Source organism: Pseudophryne corroboree, chromosome 7, assembly GCF_028390025.1.
Source record: "Pseudophryne corroboree isolate aPseCor3 chromosome 7, aPseCor3.hap2, whole genome shotgun sequence".
Classification (NCBI taxonomy): Eukaryota; Metazoa; Chordata; class Amphibia; order Anura; family Myobatrachidae; genus Pseudophryne; species Pseudophryne corroboree.
The window spans coordinates 97,562,350-97,582,052 of NC_086450.1; the positions used below are offsets into that span (position 1 = coordinate 97,562,350).

Here is a 19,703-nt window from a genome sequence, read left to right on the forward strand (position 1 = left end):
AGGCTCAAGTGTGTAGATAGCGGAAGCTCATATTGGAATACTGTATACAATGACGCTGGAGAAATCACTAACTAACTAATCAGTATAGGATTTTATGTCTATCTGCTGTCAGTAGTATATTAACTGTTTCAAGTGTGATCACGTAGATAGAATAGCATCACATATTCAGTATGCATAAACCAAAACTTCTCATATATGAGGCAACAACATATATCACCTCAACATACACATGCTTATTGTAGTAATGTACAGATGGCATAAGTACAAGATGACCAATGGTTAAAGAGTGTATCTCTAAAGAGAAGTAAAGAGTAGGTGGAAAAGATACACGTTGTTTTTTATCATCACCGTGTGCCAGATGTATAGTGAACAGTTAATGAGAGAACCACATTACAAACTTCATCACATATTATAAGTTTTGTATCTGTCGCTAATAGTGAATCCTAAGTATGTGGAAGGAACCCCACAGGCTAGTGCGTGTAGAGAAAAAAACAGTAGGTGTATGATGAGTAGGTGGAAAAGATACACAATGTTTTTTTTTTTATCATCACCGTGGGCCAGATAAACAGTGAACAGTTAATGAGAGCACCATATCACAAACTTCATAACATATAATCAGTTTTGGATCTGGCGCTAATCTGAGATAGTGAATCCAAAGTATGTGGAATGAACCCATGCATTTGTAAAAAGAAAATATTTATTGATATTCTTTTTTTTCCAATAGAATGCCCAATTGGAGGGAGAATGGGAAATGTGTCCCCATACACTGGCACAATTTGCACAATATTGGCTGGTTGGAGTTTGGTTAAATCCAACATATTGTAAAATCCAGGCAGTTGTGAACGACCATTTTTTAAAATTTTTATCATTAGCAAGCTAAAAGCTGATTGTCGTTTGCAACCATACACTGCAAGTTTATCGTTCCAACTTGCCATTTCATTGGCACGTTGGAATGATAATTGTGCAATGTATGGCCAGCTTAAGTAATTGCACAAAGTTTCTTTCTGTATACTAGAAATAGAACTTCTTAGGTATGAATCCCATCTCAAGGGTAGGCTAATAATTTGACCTTCACACATAATTGTTTCTGTCCGTGCAAATGCAATTAACTGCAAGGAATTATTTAACACAAGGAGGACAAAAGACCCACAAATTCTGCCAGAGGCAGAATGAAATGGAGCATAGAAATAACTGGTCATAGCAATTTTCTCCCTATAACAGTTTGCACTTTGCTAGAACTCCATAATACAACTACAGTATAATACCTATTTACAAACAATAAAATGAGAGATGAACAAACAAAGCAGGCTTAGCTAGATAATAGAATTGCTGTGGCAAAGTGTCAGAAAATATTTAAGACCTCAATATTACTTTTTTATCAGCCAGTTTGACAACCATATTGGCGATAGAACAATTTATTTAAATTTTCTTGACATTATTCATTAACTGACGACCGTTTTAAGTTGATGTATGAGCACTTCCACAATTTGCAGATCCGACCTGTGAGTGAAAATGGTCAGTGAATTACCAGAAAATTTCATCAATGTATGGACACATATTGATGTACTGGAGAACCATTAAATCTGTGAAAATAATGTGGGATCAGGGAATCGTTCATTGTTATTATTGGTGCATGGGCTTCACAAAATTTATTTTTAATGCAACTAAAGCACATTTAAATAAAAATCATGAAACTAAATGAGATTATATATTGCATTTATTGACCATTAACTTAAAATGACCATTGCAATTGCCTCCTAACTGGTCTTCATGCAACAATGCTTTCACCGCTACAATCTAACATGAATACAGAGGCTAGACCAGTGGTTCCCAAACGGTGTGCCGTGGCTCCCTGGGGTTCCTCGGGACACTTGCAGGGGTGCCTTGGATTGATGGTCCAGGACCAATTCAAATTATTTATGGTCAATATAATAGGCAAAACTAGTGCTAATAGCTGTCAGTCATAAAATATGGGGACAAATAGAAGCAAATCTTGTCCCTCACCACACAATTGAGCCTAAGGATGACATATAAACACAATCTACTTAATTTAATATTTCTCTCTAAATTTCTCAATAAGAAATTTTTGGCCTAGTGGTGCCGTGAAAAAAATTCTGATACTCTAGGGCACCGTGATTCAAAAATGTTTGGAAACCACTGGGCTAGACTGATTACCTTCACAAAACAAACTTCCACTGTCGGTCCCTCCTGACCGGATTACATAGCATCACACAAATCGGGAGCTCCCAGAAAAAAAAACTGATGACAAAAGTCAGAAAAACAAAGTGGTACCTTATGGAAAATACGGCTACTAACAGAATTTTTAATTTTGAAATCAGCATTCAAAATTGCAATAAATAAGAATTAGAACCACAAAGAAGGGTGTGACACATTCAGAATGATGATATGAATGTACAAATCACTTGCATGGTGCCACACACAGGGGCAGATGTATTAAGCCTGGAGAAGGGATAAAGAAGTGATAAAGCAGTGATAAGCGCAAGGTGATAACGCACCAGCCAGTCAGCTCCTAACTGTCATTTTTCAAATCCGTAATGACTGGCTGGTGCGTTAGCACCTTGCGCTTATCACTGGTTTATCACTTCTTTATCTCTTCTCTAGGGCAATAGATCTGCCCCTCAGTCCCTCTAAACCCCAATGGGTCTATTCATGAAACAGTGAAAAGGGTGGAGAAGTGAGCCAGTGGAGAAGTTGCCCATGACAACCAATCAGCATCGAAGTAACATTTATAATTTGCATACTATACAATTGTACGGAGCAGCTAATTGGTTGCCATGGGCAACTTCTCCACAGACTCACTTCTCCACTCTTTCACTGCTTCATGAATAGACCCCTCTGAGGATAATGTTAATCAAAATACCAGACAACTATTCTAGCTCTAGTGACGTTTCTGCGTTGAAATCTATTGCTTTTCACTACAGCCAAGATAACAATTAGAAGGGGCTGTTCTCATATTTATAAATTATTTGCAGGAATAGAGTTGGCTGTACACAATAATAACAAATGTCTGAAAGGACTTAGATCATTCCATGGCTTAATTGGCCTTGCAGCAGCCAGTCATATCTCCTACCTGGCACACAATATAGATAGATTATCAGATACTACATCATTAAATAAACTCTGGGCTGTATTCTTGTGGCATAGTTCAGGCATTTACACTATAACTGTGCTAGAATCCACCTCTCACAGTGAACCTGATCTGAAACTTTAAATATATGATTTCAAGAGTATATGTCGTAAAATATAGTATTAAGAGTTAAATCAATAATCAGCATATCAGTTCACTATGAACAAGCCAGATCACTGAGGCACAAGGTGCTACTTTCTAGTGAATTAGTGGATAGGCTGCAGTCTCATGAAAAATTGTTCACTGTGTGTAGGAAGGAGCCATTTTGTCTTGTAGTGTTGTGGTAGTGTCACTCAAACCTTTTTGAATCACGGCGCCCTAGAGTATCAGAATTGTATTTTACGGCACCCCTAGGCCAAAAGTTTGTTACTGAGGAATTTAGAATTAAATATTAAATGAAGCAAATTGTGTTTATATGTCATCCTTAGGTTCAGTTATCTGGTGAGGGACAGGATTCACTTCTGTTTGTCCACACTTTTATAACTGGCAGCCACCAGACTGGTTTTGTCTATTATATTGACCATAAATAATTTGAATTGGTCCTGGACCACCAACCCAGGGCACCCCTGCAAGTGTCCAGAGGCAGCCCAGGGAGCCACAGTTTGAGAACCGCTGGGCTAAACAATGAGCTCAAAGCTGCAGCACAGTGGCAGAGTGCCACCAGTAGTTTAACTATGAGTTGAGAGTGGTAGAGCAGTGGTAGAGTTACAGCAGTGGTGGAACCATGAGCTGAGAGTTCTAGCACAGTGGTAGAGTTCCAGCAGTAGTGGAAATATGAGCTGAGTACGGTGATAGAGCTCCAGTAGTGGTGGAACCATGAGCTAAGAGCTGTAGCACAATGGTAGAGTTCTAGCAGTGGTGGAACCATGAGCTGAGAGTTGTAGCATAGTGGTAGAGTTCCAGCAGTGGTGAAACCATGAGCTGAGAGTTGTAGCACAGTGGTAGAGATCCAGCAGTGGTGGAACCATGAGCTGTGAGCCGTAGCACAATGGTAGAGTTCTAGAAATGGTGGAACCATGAGCTGAGAGTTGTAGAACAGTGGTAGAGTTCCAGCAGTGGTGGAACCATGAGCTGAGAGTTGTAGCACAGTGGTAGAGTTCCAGCAGTGGTGGAACCATGAGCTGAGAGTTGTAGCACAGTGGCACAGTACCAGCAGTTGCTTCATAAGTGCTCCTACTTTTGCATCAATACAGTATGTCAACTCAATATTTTCATAAGACAAATAGATTTAGAGGGAACAGTTATAACGACTTTCTATGGTTTGTGGATTTACAGTAGATCACAAAGGATATTCACACCAACAAAAGGACTATTTTCTGGGATCTGACCAAGCGGCCAGAGAACACATATAACAGTACTTTTGTGGGTAGAACATTTCTAGCCACACTTTAATCTAAGTATTAAAAATATTCCCAAAAAAGAAAAGTGACATATGTAAAAAGACTGAAGTTTGTTCTTGTTTTACCAATACACATTATGAGTCTTATTAAGAAGTACGCAATACGGTGTTCTTCTTGTGTATACTGAGACCTGAAAATATAGTAGAAGAAAGCAGCTGTGCATCAGTATACAACACTGGACATCGTCCTCATCATCATTATTATCAACAGGATCCTTATTTATTTTGTAACCAAATGCTTTATAACTTAACAGGATTTTTTCGGGACGGTCTCCTATAATTCTGCTGTTCATTTGCAAATGAGAATATTTAACTGCGTGATCTTATGACCGTATTCAAACTGTGAATCATTAATAGTAACTCTAATGAAAAGTGAATAAAACAAATGGTCTCATGTGGAGTTGGACATATCTCATACGCATATGTTCCTATGCAGATTTTCTCACATCTCACTCTGACAATTCCTTATGACTGAAAAGGTGGAAGGGGGAAGAGAAGGGACAGGTAACCGTAGACCAGTGGTATATCTATAATCGATGCCTGGTGTGCCCTCTGTGTCCAGGGGGGCCTAAACAGCACACTCTAGTCATATTTAATACTCACCTCTCCATCCAGAGTCCCACATCGATTGTGCTGTACAAATCACTGGGAGAATGGCACTGCCATTTTCTGGACATTTTGTGTAAGCACAGTAGAAAAATCACTGAGAACATAGTACTAGGGCCATGTGCCCGGAGACCTGCACATGCACAGTAGAATCGGGCACTCACATGCCCCGACCACTAGAGAGGTGTACACATGCCCCCTCCTCTCTTAGTACGCCCCTACCGTAGACTGAGAAAAGTAAGGGTTCACTTAAATTCTGACTCAAGTAGACCTGGGCACAGGTGTCAGGAGGTAACAGGACTGCAACAGGTAAGAGGAGTCCCTTTTGATTTTTAAAAAGAAAATGGCTGTTTGTTTTTCTTTCATTTGTATTTTGTATATGTGTATATTTTTAGTTTTATTTTATATGGTAAATGTGTCTTTCACATTTATTAATATCACTGCAAATCCACTATGCTCTCTTTCATATATGGCACTTCATTACATTATTATATTGTGTACCATAGGGTATTGCGACTTTCACACTTATAACTAAAACTGTCAAACAGCATCTCTGCGCTTTCATGACACTATCGTAAATAAATACACATAATATTACTCCTGGCATAAGCCTGCAGCATACACTTGGGTGTATCTTCTGATGTGTCCCACTAGACATATTCCCATAAATGCGTTACTGCAATGAGTGCGTCTTTTCCTGCTAAGTCGGAGGTGCAAACTGCATACAACGCTAAATAAGCCTCAAAGTATCTTCTTTTGGTGGGTTGTGGTCAGGATCCCGACGGTAAGAACGGAGGTTGGGTTAGGCACTAAGGGAAGGGTTGGTCTGCGGGGGGTGGGTGTGATTAGTATTAGTTTGGGGGGCAGTTAGGGTCAGGCTACGAGAGGGATGGGTTAGGCTTAGGGGTAGGGTTTAAATATTTACCTGGATCCGTCGGGATCCTGAGTGCCGGGATTTCGTTCCCAAACCCCTTTTGGGAACCCAGGGAGATTTATGTTAAGTAAACAGGGGATTGTTCCTTTAAGACATATAATATTAATGTAATCACATTGTACCAAATCAACAAGTAACATTTGCTTAACTGCAACAGTACTACACGCCCTTTAAATGATATCACACCCTTTAAGTGATATCAGCACTTCATGTCGGCACAGATGGAAAATTATGAAGCAGCTGCTTTCTATTACTGTGAAATAAACTTGCATAACATACTGAGATTGCAAAAATATATATAAAAAAACCTTTTCTGACTTGTTGTTCCCAAATATAAAACAGCTACTGCTTTTATTTATTTTCCAATATATGTGATCTCTTTCTAGTAGAAACGTTAAATATATACTGCACCTCGCCCTGAACCATTATATCATTATAAAGATTCCACCTTCCATTTCGGTCCTTGTATAGGTAAGGGTAAAACTATATGTGAAACAGGGCCTGGTTCAGAGACGGATGCAGTAGCACAGCCGCTGTGCCTTTGTATGCAGCAGCTGTGCTAAAATATGCTAATGCCACAGAAGGAGTCTTGTGTAATAGGCGCCTCCTGCCAGCTTCCATGATCCCCTGCTACGTTGTCAACGCAGCATCGGAACACTCTGCATGAACATCGCTTACCTGGCTACTCAGGTTACTTAGGATGTTCAGTGTTTTCACACAGCCGAGCTTGTGAAGCTACTGGCCTCGTCGGAACGCCGAATAAACGGGGCAATTTTCTGGAATGCTGGCTGGCGCCACTCTTTCCCTGCCCCCAAGGTTTAGGGGGCACTGCGGCCGTCATTGCAGACAGAGATCTGCACATGCTCAGGGAATATCGTGCGCTTGCGCAGATCGGAAAACTTCGGAGATGTACAGAAATCATCGGGATTGTATATTAATCAGATTCTGGCCCCTTGTTAGCTGTTTCAGTGTAAGCTTTTGTCTTAGATACCGCCATGACCATTACCCCGTATCTTCAGCTATGAGACAGCTGGTCATATAATCTGCTGCTGGATCTCAGTAAGATTTTACCATACACGTAGATTGATAAGGTACCATTAGCACATTGGAATGATAACCATTTACTATCATATAAGGTCACTGTCTTAATTCACCCGCAGTCCCAATCGCCATCTAATGGATCCAAATCAGATGCTGGGCGGGATGTAATAAAGTCAGAGTTCAGCGGCCGTGTGGGACGCTGGTTGAACTTGGATGTTTTTTTAAATGGGAAATCATGTATAAGGCATGGTTTAGCCTTGTACATGACTGCCCCTTTAAAGAACCGTCCAAGTTCGGCCGGCATCCCCCATGTACGCCAAACTCAGAATTAATTACATCCAGGCTGTTGACTCAAATAACGAGTATTGTGGGGCAATGCATATTCACTTATTAGCTAATTGGCTGTCACAATTGCAGTATGTATAGGCATTTTCATGCTGCCCACAGAAGCTACAATCCCTTCTGGATGGATTACTGCAAACCTTTCATATGGGATGTAGTCACGTTACAGACAGTCAGGATCCCGGCGGCCAGCATACTGACGCCGGGATCCTGACCGCTTGAAATGCCAACAGTCGAAATGCCGACACACCAGGACTATTCCCACTCATGGGTGCCCACGACACCCATAGAGTGGGAATAGAACCTATAGCGAGCCATCGAGCCCGCAGCATGGCAAGCGCACTGAGCCCGCAAGCTTTGTTGCGCTCACCCCCCTACCGGCATTCTAGCGGCCGGGATCCCTTTCAAACCTGTGCACTTTTTGCTGAGTTCAACCTGCAAAGATCAATGTTGGATTGCTCAAAAAAGTCTTGTCTAACTGGATAGGAAATAATTAATTTGTGCTGCATATGACTTAGGGGGAAGGAACTGCGCATGCGCGGCGGCCGCATTGGCCGCATTGACGCGCGTCGTTGCCCGGCGACAGCCATTGCCGGGCAGCGACGCTGCGTACAAAGAAAGCGGTCACAGCGGCGACCGCAAGAAGATTGACAGCGGGGAGGCGTTCTGGAGGCGTCAACTGACCATTTTCCGGGAGTGGTTCGGCGAACGCAGGCGTGTCCAGGTGTTTGGAGGGCGGATGGCTGACGTAAATTCCGGGACCTTCATCGCTGGATCCATCGCACAGGGTAAGTAACTGCAGGGCTAGTCTTGTTTTACACAAAACTTTTTTAGCATAGCAGGGCTGCACAAGCGATCGCAGCCCTGCTATGCTAAAATACACTCCCCCATAGGCGGCGTCTAGTTGATCGCACGAGCAGCAAAAAGTTGCAAAAAGTTGCTACGCATACCTCCCAACATGACCCTCTCCAGGAGGGACACAATGCTCTGCTTCTGGACTTCCCTCTTTAATTTATGATTGCCTTCACCTGTGGTCAAACAACTCTCTTCTCCATTAACCTGTTCAACACAGGTGCCAGCAATCTTAAATTAAGAGAAAAGTCCAGAAGCAGAGCATTGTGTTCCTCCTGGAGAGGGTCATGTTGGGAGGTATGGCTACGTGCGATCAACTCGGAATGACCCCCTTGATGACTGACTGGTAACCCAACACATGTCCCAGCAGAACACAATAACCAAAACGACTAAATGTCAATAGTTTCATACCAAGCAGATTTCCATAGCTTAATCCCCGTATACTGTACATGGGGGAGATGTGTGCTAATCTCTCCGTGTGTACCCCCCTTTAGTGCAATTGTGTAATCACAAATTGTGTATTAGTCAGCCACTTTCACTACTCAGATCTGCATGCTTGCAGCCAGACTGCAATATCAATAACAATGATCTATTGTCTCTCTATTACAGTGTGTGGTTTAAATATTAACATTACGCCTGATAATACGGTATCAATATTTGGCATGTCTGTAAATGTGGTTGAAAGATGTACGGAATCCAACCACACCGGCAGGCCAAACAACCAGAAGCATACTTGCCTACCTGACCCTCTCCATGAGGGAGAAAATGTTCTGTTCCTGGACTTTCCTGGTAATGTATGATTGCCATCACCTGTGGTGAGCTAGTTAATTGATAAGAAAGGTGTTTCACCACAGGTGATGGCAATTTTCTCCCTCATGGAGAGGGTCAGGTAGGCAAGTATGCTGCAAGTGGGGGAGTAATCACTATGACTGCTGATAGCTAACAACTAATAAGGACCACACAAAACACTGCACCTACTACAAAAAAATAAATGTTACCTGCGTGTAAGGTAGGTTTATTGGACATTTATTAACACGTATGAAATGTGGAAATACCTGTATAACACAACGGCACAATGCTGTGTTTTCTTCCACAAATGGACGGAGAAGATAAGATTGCACTACCACTTATACTTCTGGAAAACAAAAGCTGCAAAAGGCACAGATCACAGCTGGCGTCTCAGCGTGCAGGTGTTATATTACATCAAAACAAGGTATTGACTCTGCATTCACTGCTTGAAGTGATTTATATACACCCAGGGAAAGTAAGAGATAAGTGATGGAAAGCCCAGACTTGCCAAAAGCAGAAAAGAATTTGGACTAAAACAGTAATTTACTTCCATCTGTCAAGAAGATTGGGGCTGGGCAAGGGACTGACTAATGAGATCTCATTGAAAACACAGTCTTTATGGTCTATGTGCAAATATAAATGTGTTACTTCTTCAGGAGCACAGTGCTCAGTAATTAGTGTATCTTATAGATATATATTTATGTAAATATATGTTATACTGACCATTGCACATATATGTTCTTTTTCACAGAACATAAAGTCATTATTTGACATTATTAGATTGTGTTACCAGAATTACATGTCTGAAAATAAGTGAAGGAAATAAATAAAAACTTCATTGTGATAAAAAGAGAAACAGAATAAGGGGGTTCAAGTTAAAAAGCAGAATCTGCAATCCCTTCTTTCGCACGCTGGGGGCCGCCCAACGCAGGGCAAGGCCACCCAGCACGCTGGACGTCCTGCCCAGAGTCTGCGACCGTAATTTAATTGCAGTCGCCGCAACTGTGGACATCCCCCTGCCTTCGGTATCCAGTCTTTAGGTCGAAAGCACTTATGTCGACACTCATTAGGTCCACCACTATTGGTTGACATACATTAGGTCAACATGGTCCACAAATGTCAACATGGCAAGATCAACATGGAAAAAGGTTGACATGAGTTTTTCAATTTTTTTTTCATTATTTCACATTTTTCATACTTTACGATCCACGTGAACTACAATTGGGAATGGTAACCTTGCTCGAAGCATGCGAGGGGACACAGTGCACTAATTGGGGTTCCTGGTCACTTTACAAAGAAAACGACACCAAAAACCCATTAAAAAACCATGTCTGCCTTTTTCCATGTCGACCTTTGTCAAGGTCGACCTAATGACCATGTCAACCTATTTCAGGTGTTGACCTAGTCACTGTCGACCAATAGTGGTCGACCTAGTGACTGTCCACCCTATGATCCACACCCCGGCCTTTGCACCGCACTGGCGCTATTTTTTGACATCACACAGCCTCCTGAAAACGCAGCCAACCCACCCCCATTTTCTCTGCACCACCCCTACAACGGTCCATCCCCACCCACCCCGCAAATGCCTCTACCTAAAGCACACTGGTGCCACCAATGGGGAAATTGCGGTTATATCGCTTAAATTCCCCTAAATTCTGTTTAATAGAAAAAATAATATTTTCAAGTAAAATAGTGAATCGACAGTTTTAAGTGGTGCTGATCCTACTCCAACCCCTCCGCTTAGCGTAATTAGTTCATTGCTATAGTTCTAGCTCTCTCTGTACCAACCCCTGTAGACTATATATTCTTCAAAATGTGATTTTATAAATACAGCGCAGGACACCATTATGTTGCGCGCGAAGCAAAACTGGACGATTATATGGCTGAAAATTTGCTATCCAGTGAAAATTTACTATTTTACCACAAAACGGGATTTGCAAGAAAGTGTCCCTTAAATTTGCCCAAGATGTAAATTATCAATAAGGTTATTGTCACCTGTCAGACTCTTCTGAAGTAATTCCACTGCCAGAATGCAAATATTAAGGCTCCAGCTCTATATGATGGAAATGATCAAAAGATACACTATGGACAATGGATAGAAACCATTAAATATGTGGGGGGGGAAAAGCCCTTAAATGGGTCCAATACACTTGCTGCTTGCACTCAGCATTCAGCCATGCAACATATTGCAGTACATAAATGGTCAGGCTGCACTTTGGCCTTTTCTCTTTGACCTTGTTCCCAATGGACAGCTGTGATAAGAAGCTTCGACTAAGGCCTACAGATGTTTTCTCATACATTGTTGCTGCAGTCGCACCAGGAGGCTGCACTGATTAATTTGATATGCAACACTTGTATGTCTATGTGTGACTGTGTTTCTCAAACTGTATACAAAGTCATTTTTTTCCATGGAAAGTTCTACTGTGCTCTGTATACAGACTCACTTGCACACAAAATATACAAGTGTCTCATATCAAATAAGTCAGCACAGTCTCCTTGTGTGTTCTAGTCGCATCGCACTGCGACTAAAGATGCATTTGCGGGCGAAAAAGACATTCGGAGCAAGCAGAGTCGCATGAGATCTTTCGACTCACTCCAGCCAGGCATCTTGCAATGCATGTGGCATTGAGGCTGGATATATGAGGACACATCTGTATATTCTACAAACTTCAAATTGTTGATATCAATTAAACCACTTGAAACAATCAGAAGAAACCGTTGGTAACATGGTTATTCACTAATAACATCCATTACAAACATGAAGCAACGATATAAAGTTTTTTTGTTTTGTTTTTTAAATCTAAAAGAGACCGGAAGGAGGCGGGGAAACGCGTCAAGCTGCATCGATCTGTTTCACACCACCCGATCAGGACACATCTTTATTGCGCCCTGAAGCAATCCACACTCGGATTATCCAACTACAGCCTCCCAGAGAAGACTGCCACGTAAGGTTAATTAGCACCGAGCAGCCGGGGAGGACAAGTGCCTGCTATTTTAATTGTGTGGAGGGTGTATATTTAAAAGTCCCCCAGAAAAGACTGCACGCATAAGGTACGGCACCAGCAGCCGGGGAGGACTCTTTTGCTTCAAGCCCTATAAGGGGCAGCATATTAATCACAAATAAATCTGGCCAGATTAATCAATGCGCTTATTTCAAAGCACTGAATGAATTTGTGGACACTGGACTTAAATATAAAGTTTAACTATCTACAATAGAACTCTTTGGTTGATACCGTCTCTATAAGGAATGATTTTTTAACATCTGCAATAATTGATTTTTTCTGTGGCTTCTTAAACAAGATAAATTACTATATTTCAATTAAGCCTTTAGATTCTTATAGAGCGGCAAGTGTAACAACTAGAAATAACTCTTGTGAAAATATTAGAGATTAAAGAGCAACGTTATTGATACACATTTCAAAAAGCTACAAAGTAGCTAAAGATGCTGAAATAGAGCTCTTTCTTTTTGTTACACTTCTGGCTTCAGATCTATGGTGTATAGTTCATGTTTTGGAGAATTGTTTTAAGTGTGGAAATATTACCGGCCGGTGGTGTGATCCATTGTTGTTTTATACATATATTTTTGAAGTATATAATCTTTTTTAAAACTTCTTAAATAAATTGAATTTATGCAATTCCTGTGCGCTGTAATACTGTTTTCTTTTTAGCTTTTTCTGTACTGTAGGGTTGAGTAACCCCTACCTTTTACTAGCTGCGCAGTAATTGTTTTTGATAAGCGCTGGGTCAATTTGTATATATTTTATTCTAAATTAAACAAGTTTTAATGTTTTATATAGGATTTAGACCAAATTGACCCTGAAATTGACGTTTGTATGGGGTTACAATTGGACCGTATTTTTGGATGTTCATGAGTGTCACCCGATTCAGCATTTAAGAATACAGAGTATTTTTTGAGGGAATGGCCTTCTTCCGTACTTTTAGAGCCCTTAGCAATGTCTCCATGCCCAGGCTTCCTTTATAATACCACAACCTCTCTATATTGTTTTATCTTTAAAGCTGTTACCTTCCTGCCACATAGTAAAACTATACTGACATTGTTGTTTGTTTGTTTGTTTGTTTGTTTGTTTTTTTCATTTATTTTTCAAGCTCAAATGTGCCAAAATACACACAATCCATTGTCTGGCATCTTGTGATACACACAGCCACAAGTCCGACACCATGAAATGCCTGTGGTTCACATTGTTATAGGCAACTGATACGTAAATGCACTGATTACACAGCAGTACATGCTAAATATAAATTCTTACCTAAGCTCAAAGCAATGCTGTCTACTGAATTACTATGCCGTCCATGTACAAAATAAATGTCTGCTATGGCCACACGGTGTGGTTATAAAATATTGCACTGAACCAGTGAAACTTGCAAATAATGTAGGAAACTCTCATGATAACATGCAAACCAATCTGTGTTGTATGTATGTAATACACTATCCCAGTGGTTTCCAAACTTTTTTGAATCACGGCGCCCTAGAATATCAGATTTTTTTTCACGGCTCCCCTAGGCCAAAAATGTCTTATTGAGAAATTTAGAAAGAAATATTACATTAAGTAGATCGCGTTTATATGTCATCCTTGGGGTCAGTTGTGTGATGAGGGACAAGATTTGCTTCTGATTGGCCACATATTTTATGACTGGCAGCCACCAGCACTGGTTTTGTCTATTATATTGACCATGAATAATTTGAATTGATCCTGGACCACCAACCCAGGGCACCCCTGCAAGTGTCCCGAGGCACCCCAGGGAGCCACGGCACACAGTTTGGGAACCTCTGCACTATCCCCTGCCTGTCACTGCAATCCACCAGTTTGTATAAAGAAAATGTAAAACTTTGTAAATAAATACGTTGCTACATTAGCAATACTTAAGACATGGCCGTTGGTAACTAAAAAGGAATTTGGACCTGTTGATTCTTTTAATAATTTAAGTATTTAAATTAGATACCCTTTTTCCCGCCCGGTAAGTTACACTGTTAACGGGTATTAACACTATGGGGGATATTCAATTGTTTGAAAAAGTCAGTTGGCTGTCTGTTTTTTCCTATCTAATAGACAGGGGAAAAAAGACACCCAAAAGACTTTTCAAACATTTGAATTCCCCTTAAAGAATCCGGGATAATTTCCTGGACATCAGGGATTTCTTTACTAGTCTGCTCAGACCCGAAAAAATTACCCATTACCTGCAGCCTGCAGGCTGCCTTCAGGGCTAATTGAATAGCTCCTGTGGATCAATTAGCCCCCGGTACAATTACCATGGCTAACTGAATTCCCCCCATAGTCTGACAGACAATGTACAGATAGATAAATAAATAATCCATATACTCGCATCTAGATATGTAAATCACCCATATACTCGCATTGGTGAAATCAGTGGGGAGTGATCAGCCTGATCAGCCTCCCTGTATCTTCCGCAGCCCAGCACTCATCAGTGGAGGGATGCTGCTTCCACTGAGCATCAGCAGTCTTCTCTTTCTCCTTGCCCGATGTGCTGCTGCAGCTGCACTGCTATACAGCAGCCAGTGGTACTGGACAGGTGGGAAGAGTTATGGGGTGGGTGTCCCGTGTATAGTCGTGTGTTCAAGATTGACTATATATACCCATTGACTATAAACGCTGGATGCTGCAATTTTATGGTCTGAACCAATATTTGATTGCAGTCTATCAATTTCCTAGGGACCAGTTACGGGTTCCAGACACCGGACAGACATTGTCTAGTTAGACAGTCAATAGGTCGCCCCCTCATGGTGAACATTCAATAGGTCAACATGGTCAAAAGATCGACAGGTAAAAGGTTGACTGTGTTTAAGGTCGACAGGTCAAGCTCTTCTGTGTAGACCATTTGCATGTTGACCTTCTGACCCTGTCGACCTTAGACATAGTCAACCTTTTGACCCTGCTGACCGTTTTTGCATATCGACTGTCAAAGTCAGAAAAATATCTCTATACACACTACCATATTTGCACCTCACACAGGTCTGCGCTGCGCATGCGTACGCTCTCCCGTGCGTGCGCATACTCACAGTCGCGGGCACCCGCAGGCGCACGGTATGCGTATTTACGGTAGAGTTTATGTGATCGTAGCGTGCGACTCAATCGTTACATATTTTCACTATATAATGTATTTTGTAGATCATGGTCCCTTTGATAGATTCTGAAAGTTTAGTTAATATAGCATGTTCCTGGACGGGGGATCCCTCTTTGTATTGTACGAAGGGTCTAACAGGGGTCATACAGTGGTGTTTGGTACCCATCGGAAGAGTATTTAAATAGCAATATTCCGGTGTTGGTTTGGAGCGGATTAATCGCTCGTGCGAATAGTTATGGACATAAGAAGTTTATGTCCATTTACTATTATTTGCTCTTACTTAGCCATGCGGCGGGAAACCCAGTTTCCCTCCCACCTGAGCTGTTGGAAATCGTCACAGCCCACCTGTATGAATCAACCTATGACCTTTTGTTATAGTGCGAAGCCAAATTCTTGTGTCCAATGAACAATGAGATTGTAGGGACCATTGGATTGTATTGTGTGTGGGGCATAAATAGACAAGCCGATCACATCCAGCTCACTCTTCAACGGTTATCATTGCTGAAAATCGGGAGCTGGATGTCCAGAGGCGCATGCGATCGTTTCCCCTTGTGCGTAAGTGTTTCTCCGCAATCATATTGTTCTTACTGTTATTGTGAGCCATTTCTCTCTCTCTCTCTTCTCCTCTTTCTCTCTTATTTTTCCCTTAAAACGTAATTGTATTGTATTGTATTTCCTGTGTAGTTATCTGGTTAGGTAGTCTATGTTATATTGTAGTGTATGACTTGTATTGTGTTAATTCTTTTGCAAGTATATCATTCATAATATATATATATATTAGGCGTTGGACCCTAAGCCCAGGTATCTGTGTATTTCTTATAGTGCTAAGTATTCTCAGAGCGTCGGTGACGCTCAAACAGCTTTTAAGTTAATAAGGTTACACTGTGTTGCATCTACACCCTATCTCTACACTAAGGTTTTACAGCATATTACATTGTTTATGGTTTAGATATAAAGGTTTAACATTGTGAGCGTCTGCGCCGCTCCTGATCTCCTCGTGGTCTCGAGCGTCCGCTACGCTGATAGCGTAGCATTACGATAGTCGCTCACCTATAAGTGTGCCCGATACCAACAGCGTAATCTCGTGAGCGTCTGTATCGCTCGAGCAGCCCGCTCCCGATACAGCGTCCGTTACGCTATAGCGAATCATTACGTTAGACGGCAGCCAATAGCGTGCCTGCCTGTGATCTCTTGGCCGTGAGCGAACGTGACGCTTGAGCGTCTCGACCACGGCTAAGCGATTGCTACGCAACTAGCGTACCCTTACGGTACTCCATACGTAAATAGCGTACAGTGTTCTTAGACCTCATAAAGGGTTTTATATACGATAAATATTTAGCTTTATCAATTGGCGGCTCGCCCGTCCTTCACATATCTGCACTAGGTAATTTCAGCAGACATTATCCAGCAGCAAAGGGCGGGAGGTCATATTCCTCGTAGTGCTGTTTGGATAAGCGTCTGCTTCGCTTAGTAAAGGGTGCTGAAGGAATCCGGGACCGGAGGTAAGAACAAAACGATAGTGTCTTTTTAAAACTGTTTATTTCTGTCTTGAGTACACACGCACGCATATCTGCATTTCTTTTCATTCGTGTATTTTCATATATCACTCTCCTGTTTGCCATTGTATAATTGATAAACGTACTAAGAGAGATTTGCCGCTATTTCATAGTTAAAGAGTAAAGGTAATACAGTTAAGGTATAGAAATACACACAGCTCTACCTAAAGGTAAAAGGAGAGATTGGTGTGGTGTGCGGTAGATGATCGAGGATCATCTACATTGATAAAACGTGTTAGTTGTGTTACGGTGGACAAAGACTGGTGTACACGTGTCTCTAACAAAGGGAGAGACTCGCGTACGCAAAGGCCGACGCACGCAGCGTAAATTACGCAACGGAGCGTCTGGGTACGCCCACGTAACTCAAGTCACACGATAGTGTTGATTTTTAAATAGCGCAACAAGCGATAAGTAACGCAACAGGCGATAAATAGCGCAACAAGCGATAAATAGCGCAACAAGCGATAAATAGCGCAACAGGCGATAAGTAGCGCAAATCTATTTTAAATTCGAAATTTAAATTAATAGATCCTTCTCCTAATTTGTAACACATCTGGTCTAAAGAGAAATTTCTGCGCAGAAATAGAAATAGAAACAAAAGTGTATATGTGGTGAGTGAGTGTTTGTTTTTACAATTTTGAGGATTGAACCAAAAGAAATCATCGAGTTCTCGTGAGGTACATACGTGTAAGTGACATGCACGGTGGCTAGGGAGGCATCCTTGGTTAAACATAAAAAAATTGAGCATTAGAGTATAGCAGACCAGGAGGTCATACTGTAACAGACCAGGAGGTCATAGCAGACCAGCAGGTTCAGGTACAGCGGACAAGGAAGTCCGCTATACAGTCCACAGGCACAACACCTAAAAGGGTTGGTGCAACACCCATATAGGCCATACAAGCTCTTGCTGAAGGAATTCGCAGCCGCAATTTTCGATTCCGCTGGTCGCTCCGTACATAAGATTAGTTGCTTATGTACTGAACGATTGTACCGCACGTAATTGTGTGCATTAGTAAACCTGACCGGTACTATTTGTGTACGAAGGTCATAAACGCTATTTGTACATTCTGACGTGATTTGTGTAATTTTTTATTTTTACAAAGGGAAGTTCGCTGGTCACTCAGGAATTATCCAACAACCTCACCTTTACTGGAAAGAGTTAATGCTCTGCGGATCACACTCACATGTTCCAGTAAACAAAGGTTAATAGGTGCCCTGGGTCGAGTACGCCAGCACCATATCGGTGTGATCAGGTCGTATTGGTCGGTGTGGGCAGAGTGAGTAAGGTGCTCGGTAAACCTTACCGTCAACCTATCGTGAATATTTTGGTTTTTTGTAAGGTTCCGTAACACCTGCAAATTATGGGGGCCAGTTGTTCAGGAAGGGGGCGATCAACCTCGGTTCGGGTTTATTCTATAAACCGACCAATCGGGTCGGCAAGGTACGTAATGTGTGAAAAATACGGAAGGCACACAGAAATTTTATGTGACGAATGGGAAAGAATGACAATGCATGACGGGGAGAAATTCCCAAGAATAGGTAGCTTCAGCCCAGAAGTGTTAATGAATTTAAGGAGAAGGATAGGTCTCATTGAACCAGCAAAGAGACGAATCAAACATTATGATTATTTGCAGTTATGGCAACAGGAAAGTGAATTGCAAAGAGATTTAATTGACTTATCTGACTCTTATCTTGAGAGGAGAGACATGGCAATGGAGAGGATTATGGTTGCGGAGAAAAGCACAAGGTTGAACAATAAAAACGCTCTTAGCAACTGTAGTATAGATGATAAGAATAAGTGTAATAAATGTAACAATGATAATTGTAATACTGTTAAATGTACAACTATTAACCTATGCAAGTTGCACCCCATGTCAAACTTCCCTCAGGAATACAAACAAGAAAGTGAGCCCAGAACAATGTCGGCACCTCTTCCAGCAGCCATCACACAGGACATCCAAGTGGACGCGACCAAATCGGTAAAGGCAATAATCAAACCCCCTAACGGAGGGTCAGGTGAGGTCGTGTCCACAGGTACGTACAATGTTTTATATCACGCACAAACAGATGTACCACATATTGTAAGATCAACACAAAATGATGTAGTTGGGTTTGATCCGGTCAGGGTGATCGCAGTCCCCAATGGGAAGACTGACGATCAGGGAATCATTCCCGTCAAAGACAGTGCAATGCGCTGTCTCTGGTCCCGGATCGAATTGAGATCAATTATGTCTGAATTTCCTGATCCTAGGAAAAATCTAGTAGCATGTCAAAGGTTTGTTAAAGAACTAGGAAACTCCACAGAACTCACCAACAAAGAGTGGCGAGCAGTGCTGAGGACATGTTTGCCCTCCAGTGTTGACCCTGAAAAGTTCATTGTTGATTGTAAATTAGACACGGAGACACCTTGTACGGAGGAACACAATCAGGAATGTATTAAGCAGATCAACCGACAGTTGGAAATATATTTCCCAGCCACTGTCGAGTGGAACAAAATCTTCTCCATAAGACAAAACAAAGGGGAAAGTATTTCTGATTATTTCAATCGAGCACTGCAAATGATGGCTAGAAACACTGGGATCACGGATATCAAGACAAATGCACAACATAAAGGAATAACGGTTAAGGTATTAATGAATGGTTTAAAGGATGAATTAAGTACAAGGGTACAGACCACCAACCCAGATTGGAGAGATATCTCGGTGGCCGCATTAAGAAAGGCCGTCATTAATCATGATCAGAATATCACCAGATACAGAGAGTCACTGAGTAACAAGTTGATGGCAACAAGTATACAGGCCCTAACGACAAGACCACCCCAACAAAAGCCCCACACCATTGCGAAAAATTCAAATATGGAAGTTTGTTATAATTGCCTGAAGGAAGGCCATTATGCAAGAGATTGCAGGTCTAGAAGCACACACAAGGTATATA

The 19,703-nt window shown here is 41.6% G+C and overlaps 1 protein-coding gene and 1 long non-coding RNA gene across 4 annotated transcripts in view; one reads left to right on the forward strand and one right to left on the reverse strand.

The window, feature by feature from the left end:
* Positions 1-19,703, reverse strand: part of ITGA6 (integrin subunit alpha 6) — a 136,489-nt gene that overhangs the window by 77,172 nt on the left and 39,614 nt on the right. The window lies entirely within an intron of this gene.
* Positions 9,237-12,662, forward strand: LOC134944683 (uncharacterized). Its single transcript, XR_010181921.1, has 3 exons — positions 9,237-9,331; positions 9,432-9,535; positions 11,919-12,662. It is a non-coding gene; the product is annotated as an uncharacterized LOC134944683 (long non-coding RNA).